This window comes from Sminthopsis crassicaudata, chromosome 1, assembly GCF_048593235.1.
Source record: "Sminthopsis crassicaudata isolate SCR6 chromosome 1, ASM4859323v1, whole genome shotgun sequence".
Lineage (NCBI taxonomy): Eukaryota > Metazoa > Chordata > Mammalia > Dasyuromorphia > Dasyuridae > Sminthopsis > Sminthopsis crassicaudata.
In genome coordinates this window covers 260,084,298-260,093,740 of record NC_133617.1, presented here as the reverse complement: position 1 = coordinate 260,093,740, position 9,443 = coordinate 260,084,298, and positions in this window count along the sequence as shown.

Sequence of the window (9,443 nt, the reverse complement as noted above, 5' to 3'; positions counted from 1 at the left end):
TTCTACAATGCCTTGGAAAGAGCCCAAGATTGCAGGTTTCTAAATAGATTCTCCCTGGGTAAATAGAGCTGCCACCCTCAGTATGAACAATAACTTTATTCCCTTGGTAACTTCAAGAAATGCCCTCTGAAATGCATTTTTAGTGTGATAAGAAAAAGAATGGAAATATGTTCAGATTTCTTTGAATTGTTATTTTCTTAAACCATTGTAGGCAAGTTGTTTTGGGGTGGGGTTTTATGTGTTTTTTTTTAAAGAGGTGTCCCTCACTTAAGTTCCCCCCAAAAAACAATGAGGTTTAATCTCTTCCTTGATTGCAACCAAACTAATAGATTTGTTATTCCAACACGATTAGCTTGCTCTTGCTTCCATACCTTGATATATGCCATTCCCAGTTAAAATGTAAGTTACTTGAAGTCAAGGATTAGTTTATCTTTGTATCCCCAAAGCTTAACATAGTACCTACCACATAGTAGATGTTTAATAAATGACTTTTGTCTATCTAGAGCAGTCTCCTCTTCCTCTGTCAGACACTCTGTATGTATGTGTGCACATGCACATGCATGTGCTTTTAAATCAATCAGTCAACTATATACTATGTTCCTAGAGTTGTGCTAGGTGCTGATGATATAGAGACAAAAATAAAGACCCTGTCCTCAAAGACCATGCATTCTATTGGTGAAAATAATATTTAGGTATATATGTCATTATTCCCCAAACCACATACACACAAATACACACACATGCACACAATGTATTATAGATTGTAATGTGTTTAGTACATATTATACATGATGTGTGTGGATATATGTATATGTATGTTTATGGAACAATCTTTTTGGTTCTCTCTTTTCTTGATATATTCTTTTCTTTTGTCTTTTGAGACACTACTCTTTCCTGTTTCTACTTATGCCTACTTAACTGTTCCTTCTCAGTCTTTTCCTGGATTTTCATCTAGGACAGAATGATAAAAGTATATATACCATAGTACTCTGTCTCAAGTCCTTTTCTCTTCTTCCTCTCAACTATTTCATTTGATGATCTCATTAGTCTCCACAAATTTCATTATCATCTCTATTGTGATTATTCTTAGATCTATTTATCCAGCCCTAACCTTTCTGCTGACTCACTTCTCCAAAAAGGACATATACTCCCTTCTCTCCTGTAACACTGCTACTACTCTGGTGCAGACTCATTTCTCTCCAGGACTATAACAACAATCAGCTGACTGATCTTTCTGCCTCTTTCTGCCACTCTCCCCACTTCAGTCCTTCTTCCAATCAACTGTCAATGTAATCTTCCTATAGCTCTTGTTTGACCATGTCACCCCAATGTTCAATAAACTCTAGTGGCTACCTAGCACTTCCATGATTAAACACAAAATTCTCTAGCATTCAAAGCCCTTTATAACCTGCTCCCCCAGCCTTTCCAGTCTCGAATCTGACATTTTATCCCCAAATATATGAGCTCGGTTGACACCACCCTCCTTGTTATTTCTCAAACAAGATACTCCATTTCCTGACTCGACATTTTCTCTGACTATCCCCTCATGCCTGGAATGCTCTCTTTAGCTCTGCCTCCTGGCTTCCATCAAGGTTTAAAATTCCATCTTCTACAGGAAATGTTTCCCAATCACTCTTTATTCTAATTCCCTCTCTAGATCAATTTCAGTTTATTCTGTATATATTTTGTGTGTGCATAGTTATGTCACTCATTAGAGCCCAGTGGTCCTCAAACTTTTTAAATAGGAGCCAGTTCACTGTCCCTCAGACTGTTGGAGGCCGGACTATAGTAAAAACAAAAACTCACACTCTGTCTCCGCCCCTCAGCCCATTTGCCATAACCCAGTGGGCCACATAAACGTCCTCAGCGGGCATCTCACCCATGGACCACAGTTTGAAAACCCCTTCATTAGACTGTGAGCTCCTTGAGAGTAGAAGGTCTTGGGTTTTTTTTTTTTTAACTCTTCCTATAATCCCAGAACTTAGCACAGTGTCTGGCACACAGTCAATATGTAATAAGTGTTAATTGACTAAATGACTGGTAATATTCCTATCTCCTTTAGTTCTTCTTTACCTGGCCAATTGGTACCTCACTGGGCCTCCTGACTTTTCTGCACCTTGTTCCACCAGTCTGTATAAGATACTTACTCCAAAATTTAGCTTCTTCAGAGAACCTTCTAGAGTTAGTGTCTCCTGATTATGTCCCTTCCTTTACTCAGCACATCTTGAAGGACAAGTCCCTTCTATTTATGAGAGAACTTGCATTTCTGGATATGTTAGTTTCTAATAATTTAATGGATCCTAGATTTTACTCATGCAAACTGGTCCACCTATATGACTATGAGATTCTCCTTTTTCTCCTTCTATAATCCTCCAAGAAGGATTTATCCTAAATAATGGAAGCTTCTTTTTAGTCTTTTAATAATTCATGAATACAATGCAATATTCAGGTTGCACAATGCTATAGCTCAAAGTTTCTTAAACTTTTTTCAATCACACCCCCTTTTCACTGGAAAAATGTTTACATGGCCCCTGGCACATAGATATGCAAGTATACTCCTGGTATATATGTATATATATACAAATCAAACATTTGTTGATAATAAATCATAATTATGTGATCCCTCCATATTCAGTTATGAGACCCCACAGTTAAAGAATCACAATTTAAGAAGCTAGGCTCTAACTCACAGGACACCTTCTTTCTTTCTCCATAATACATGCTTTTATTTACTGCTTGTTTAAATCCATCTTTGATTAAGTCTTAGAAAGTCATCAATGCTAATATGTTCCATCTTGGAGCCCATATGTTCTTTTCATTGAATTACCTACAATTGTATTTCTTTTCAGACCATAGTGTTTCATGATTTGGAAATACATAGCATCATTAAAAGAGTTTTACTCTAAAAAAAAAATAGGCTGAGATCACTGAAAAACTTATGCACATTTTCCCAGATGCATATGCCAGTTCTCTTTTTTAAGTTTTAAGCATAATCCATGATCTTTCTTCACTGCCTAGCCAAGATATAGGTAATGATAAGTTGATTCAATTGACTGCTAATCTATTTGTATGTCAGAATCTGGATGACATGGGATGATATGTATTCTTCAACTCCTTCATCCTCTTGATTTTCATGTTAAACTATAAGGCTAATCTTTTTTGACAAGCCATGGATTTTACTAGAGAAGTTCTGTAGTGTTCTAACCCTTAATTAAGTCAGAACAAAGTCATGCTGAAACAGGGATCCCGTGTGTGTGTGTGTGTGTGTGTGTGTGTGTGTGTGTGTGTGTGTGTTCCACATATTCAAATATCCCATATATAGGTGATTTCCTTTCCATGTGAATTTCCACAGGACAGCAGCAAATATTATATGCCCCTATATAAGCCTCACTTAATATTGATAATAGGATAACTGCCATATCAATAACCAAACTAACAGAAATCATGATTTTCTCAATTGATGCAGAAAAGGCATTTGATAAAATATAGTACCCATTCCTATTAAAAATTCTGAAGAATATAGGAATAAATGCAAGTTTTTTTCTTAAAATGATAAGTAGTATCTATCTAAAATCATCAGCAAGCTTTATATGTAATGAGGATAAGCTAGAAGCCTTCCCAATAAGATCAGGGATGAAACAATGTTGACTATTGTGACCATTATTATTCCACATTGTATTAGAAATGTTAGCTTTAGTGATAAAAGAAGAAATTGAAGGAATTAGACTGGGTAATGAGGATAATAGGATAACTGAAAAAAAATTACATATGAGGTACAGTTAAAAAAAAAAAAAGGTGGAGGGAACAATATATATGGAGTCAGAAGACTCAGTTTCAAATCTTGCCCTTGCTACTTACTGCCTTGTCACTCTGAGCAAGTCATTTCCCCGCTGCTTATTCATTTGTAAAAAGACAAAATTGTAGGCTACATTTCCCTATATAGCTGCTAACCTTGACAAAACAAAACTTCTGTGCAACACTTTTATTCCATTTCTAACTTCTTATTTTATGTAACCTCCAAATGAGGTCTTTCTCCCCATATCATTCCTAAAAATTCATCCCTGTTAAAATTACAGGAGTCAACAAATCTTTGATTTTGACTTTAATGTGTTATCAAATCAACTTCTCTGAATATTAAAAATCAATAGATGAATTGGGTTTGATTACACGAGGTCTAAAATTATTTTGGGCTCTAAATCTTATGATTCTACAGAATCTATAACAAATTTTGTTTCTCAAATATACTGTATGAGGATGTATTCTGATGGAAGTGGATATCTTCAACAAAGATAAGATCTAATTCAGTTCCAATAGATCAATGATGGACAGAATCAGCTACACCCAGAGAAGGAACATTGGGAAATGAGTGTAAACTGTTTGCATTTTTGTTTTTCTTCCCAGGTTATTTTTACCTTCTGAATCCAATTCTTACCGTGCAACAAGAAATTTGGTTCTACATACATATATTGTATCTAGGATATACTATAATATATTTAACATGTATGGGACTGCATGCCATCTAGGGGAAGGGGTGGAGGGAAGGAGGGGAAAATTCAGAACAGAAGTGGGTGCAAGGGATAATGTTGTAAAAAATTACCCATGCATATATACTATATACTGCCAAAAAAAAGAGTTATAATTATAAAATTAATTTTAAAAAATAAAGTAAAAAAATAAATTTGTTTCTTCTGTAAAATCAAGTTAAATTAGTCTTCAAAGACCAAAGACCCAGGGAAAAAAGGAGCCATCATTACATTTGTGAAATCTACTTATTCTTCTTACACTTAACAATACATAAGGGTGGATATTGCCCTGGAAAGCGGAGAGAAGATTTTCACATCACCAACCTTACCTAGCTAGTCCTCTATCACTAATTGTCTGAAGACTCAGAAAGGTGGGATATTCTATCCCAAAATACGCTAGAAATACCACCAACATTGCTACTCTACCTTCCTACTCCTGGACTCAGTTTTAACACTGGCTTCTAACAAAGTTTAGAATTAGTAATTCCATGGATCACAACATAGTATTTTCATCTTTTTGTTATTGTTTGCTTGCTTTTTGTTTTCTTTCTTATTTTTTCCTTTTTGATCTGATTTTTCTTATGCAGCATGATAATTATGGAACTATGCATAGAAGAATCACACACTTAACATATATTGTATTACTTGCTGTTTAGGGGAGGGAATGAGATGAAGGGAGGGAAAAAATGGGAACACAGTGTTTTTTAAGGATGAATGTTGAAAATGATCTTTGCTTATATTTTGAAAATGAAAAGCTATTGTTTTTAAAATATAGGGGCAGCTAGGTAGTGCAGAGGATAGAACACCAGCCCTGAAGTCAAATTTTACTTAACACTTCTGGGTTGTATGACCCTGGGCAAATCACTTAACCCCAATTGCTTCAGCAAAAAAAAAAAAACAAAAACAAAAACAAACAAAAAAAACCCACAAAGAAACAAATATATATATATGTGTGTGTGTGTGTGTGTGTGTGTGTGTATATATATATATATATATATATATATATATATATATATATATATATATATATATATATATATATATATATATAGTGAAATAAAATAAAAATTTCTTTCTGTTGCTAAAAAGACCTCACCACATAGCATCTCCTCATCGATCATTAGTTACATATCATTAATTGATACAACATGTTTACAGCCAAATAGTCACAAGATAATTTGAGGAAGAAGAGAGTTGATATTCATGGGACCAAAGAAAGCTTCATAGACAATATGTGCCTCACAGGAAAACAAGCATTCTAAAAGATAGGAACACAGGTATGGCAAGAATGAAAAGACAATTTATCTGAAAGAATAGGGATGAGAGATGAAATATCAAATATAGGGATTATCTAGAACTCCTGTTTGGCTGGAACATAGAGTGCTCGAAATGGAATAATTTCTCTATATTTTGTTTTGGTATTTCTTGGTCTCATAGCTTCACTGGCTTCCCCTTACCCAATTGTAATTTTCTTTCTTTTCTTTAATAATAGCATTTTAATTTTATTTTTATTATTATAGCTTTTTGTTACAAAACATATGCATGGTAATTTTTCAACATTGACCCTTACAAAACCTTCTGTTTCAACTTTTCCTCTCCCTCTACCCCCCTTCCCTAGATGGCAGGTAGTTCAGTGCATGTTAAATATGTTAAAGTATATGTTAAATATAACATATGTACACATATTTATACAGTTATCTTGCTGCACAAGAAAAATCAGATCTAGAAAGAAAGTAAAAAAAAAACCCAAGAAGGAAAACAAAAATGCAAACAAACAATAACAGAAAGAGTGGAAATGCTATGTTGTGGTCCATACTCATTTCCCATAGTTCTCTCTTGAGTGTAGCTGATTCTTTTCATTATTGAACAATTAGAATTGGTTTGAATCATCTCATTATTGAAGAGAGCCACACCCATCAGAATTGATCTTCATATAGTATTGTTCTTGAAGTGTATAATAATCTCTTAGTTCTGCTCATTTCACTTAGCATCAGTTCATGTAAGTCTTTCCAGGCCTCTCTGAAATCATCCTCCTGGTCATTTCTTACAAAATAATAATATTCCATAACATTCATATACCACAATTGATTCAGCCACTCTCTAATTGATGGGCTTCCATTCAGTTTCCAGTTTCTAGCTTCTACAGAAAGGGCTGCCACAAACATTTTTCACATGTGGGTCCCTTATTTAAGATCCCTTTGGGATATAAGTCCAGTAGTAACACTGCTAGATCAAAGGATATGCACAGTTTGATAACTTTTTCAGCATAGTTCCAAAATAGAATTTTAATTTCAAAATAAATGCAAAGAAAATTTTCAACATTCACCCTTGTAAAACCTTGTGTTACAAATTTTTCTCCCTCCCTTCTCCCAGCCCCCTCCCTTAGACAGCAAGTAATCCACTAATTCTAATTTCCAAAGAATTATTTCCTTCTTTAAGACTCTGGATCTCCATTTCTTGTTAATTAACTTTTTTTTTTCATTTCTTCTTGTTTCTCTTAGATGTTTTTAGGTTTTTCTTCAATCTCTCTCATTTGATTTTTAATGGCTTTTTTTTTTTTTTTTGAGTTCTATAAATTCTTTCTGGCAGGTAGGCTTTTAAAGGGACTCTTTGGGGTAGAAGACACTTTTTTTTTACTTCACTGTTCCCTGAAAATCTGTCTTCCCTATAAATAGGAAATTTACTATGGAAAATGTATGGTTAGGTTCTTTCTCCTTTTCTGTGTGTTTTTTTTTTAAATGAGAACTATTAGTGTAAATACCTCTAATCCTGGGATGGGGACATAGTGCCTCTACCTTCACTTCAGCTATCCCCTTTGACCTGGAACCCCAAACCCAAAGCTTCCTTCTCCTGCAAGTGCCAACAGCCATCAATGTCCCTGTCCCACGACCTCCACATCACTGGGTATGGTGGTTTCTTCTCACTATATATCTGCAGCACATCTGGGCCTGGCATTCCTAATAACTGAGTCTTCCAGATTCCCCTGATGCTGAAGGCAGGTAAAAGTTCTTGTGGTTTGGACTGAGACTTCCTCTGAACTCAGTAAGCCTCAAGGGTCCCCACTTGCTGTTTCTATGGAGCTAGCCTGCAGGTGTTTGCATTTCACACCAGTTAAATCTTCCTTCTTCTAGTCTTCAAGGGTTGTCCCAGAAGGACCCCAATTCTGCCCCAACTTTTCTTTGTTTTTTACCTGTGTTCATTCTGAGGTGCAATTTTGTTTTGTTTCTGGGGAAAATTAGGAGAGCTTAGATTTTTTTGACCTCCTCTGCCATCTTCCCAGAATCCTTCTGAAAGAAATCTTTAAAATAACTGATCATGCATTGTTGGTGGAGTTGTGAACGGATCCAACCATTCTGGAGAGCAATTGAGAACTATACTCAAAAAGTTATCAAATTGTGTATACCCTTTGATCCAGCAGTGTTTCTATTGGACTTATATCCCAAAGAGGTATTAAAGAAGGGAAAGGGACCTGTGTAGACAAAAATGTTTGTGGCAGCCCTTTTTATAGTGGCTAGAAACTGGAAATTGAAGGGATGCCCACCGATTGGAGAATGGCTGAATAAATTGTTGTATATGAATGTTATGGAATATTATTGTTCTATAAGAAATGACTAGAAGGATGAATACAGAGAGGCTTGGAGAGACTTACATGAACTGATGTTAAATGAAATGAGCAGAACCAGGAGATCATTATACACTTCAACAACTATACTACATGGCAATCAATTTTTTAAAAAAAGCATAGTCACTTTATTATAATTTTTTGACAGTATATATGCATGAGTAATTTTTTTTATAACATTATCCCTTATGTTCATTCTTCCAAATTATCCCCCCCTCCCTCCACTCCCTCCCCCCGATGACAGGCAATTCCATACATTTTACATATGTTACAATATAACCCAGATACAATACATGTGTGTAAATACCATTTTCTTGTTGCACATTAAGTATTAGATTCCGAAGGTATAAGTAACCTGGGTAGATAGACAGTAGTGCTAACAATTTACATTCACTTCCCAGTGTTCCTTCTCTGGGTGTAGTTGTTTCTGTCCATCATTGATCAACTGGAAGTGAGTTGGATCTTCTTTATGTTGAAGATATCCACTTCCATCAGAATACCTCTTCATACAGCATTGAAGTGTACAGAGATCTTCTGGTTCTATTCATTTCATTCAGCATCAGTTGATGTAAGTCTCTCCAAGCCTCTCTGTATTCCTCCTGCTGGTCATTTCTTACAGAGCAATAATATTCCATAACCTTCATATACCACAATTTACCCAACCATTCTCCAATTGATGGGCATCCATTCATCTTCCAGTTTCTAGCTACAACAAAAAGAGCTGCCACAAACATTTTGGCACATATAGATTCCTTTCCCATCTTAAGTATTTCTTTGGGATATAAGCCCGATAGCAGCAATGCTGAATCAAAGGGTATGCACAGTTTGATAACTTTTTGGGCATAGTTCCAGATTGCTCTCCAGAATGGTTGGATTCTTTCACAACTCCACCAACAATGCATCAGTGTCCCAGTTTCCCCACATCCCCTCCAACATTCATCATTATTTGTTCCTGTCATCTTAGCCAATCTGACAGGTGTGTAGCGGTATCTCAGAGTTGTCTTAATTTGCATTTCTCTGATCAGTAGTGATTTGGAACACTCTTTCATATGAGTGGATATAATTTCAATTTCATCATCTGAGAATTGTCTGTTCATATCCTTTGACCATTTATCAATTGGAGAATGGTTTGATTTCTTATAAATTAGTGTCAGTTCTCTATAGATTTTGGAAATGAGACCTTTACATGATAATCAATTTTGATGAACATGATAATCATCTGATGGATAATCCTCTCTTCAATAATGAGAGGATCACAGCAGCGTTGCTACTGTGTTTGTATCCCAAAGAGATCTTAA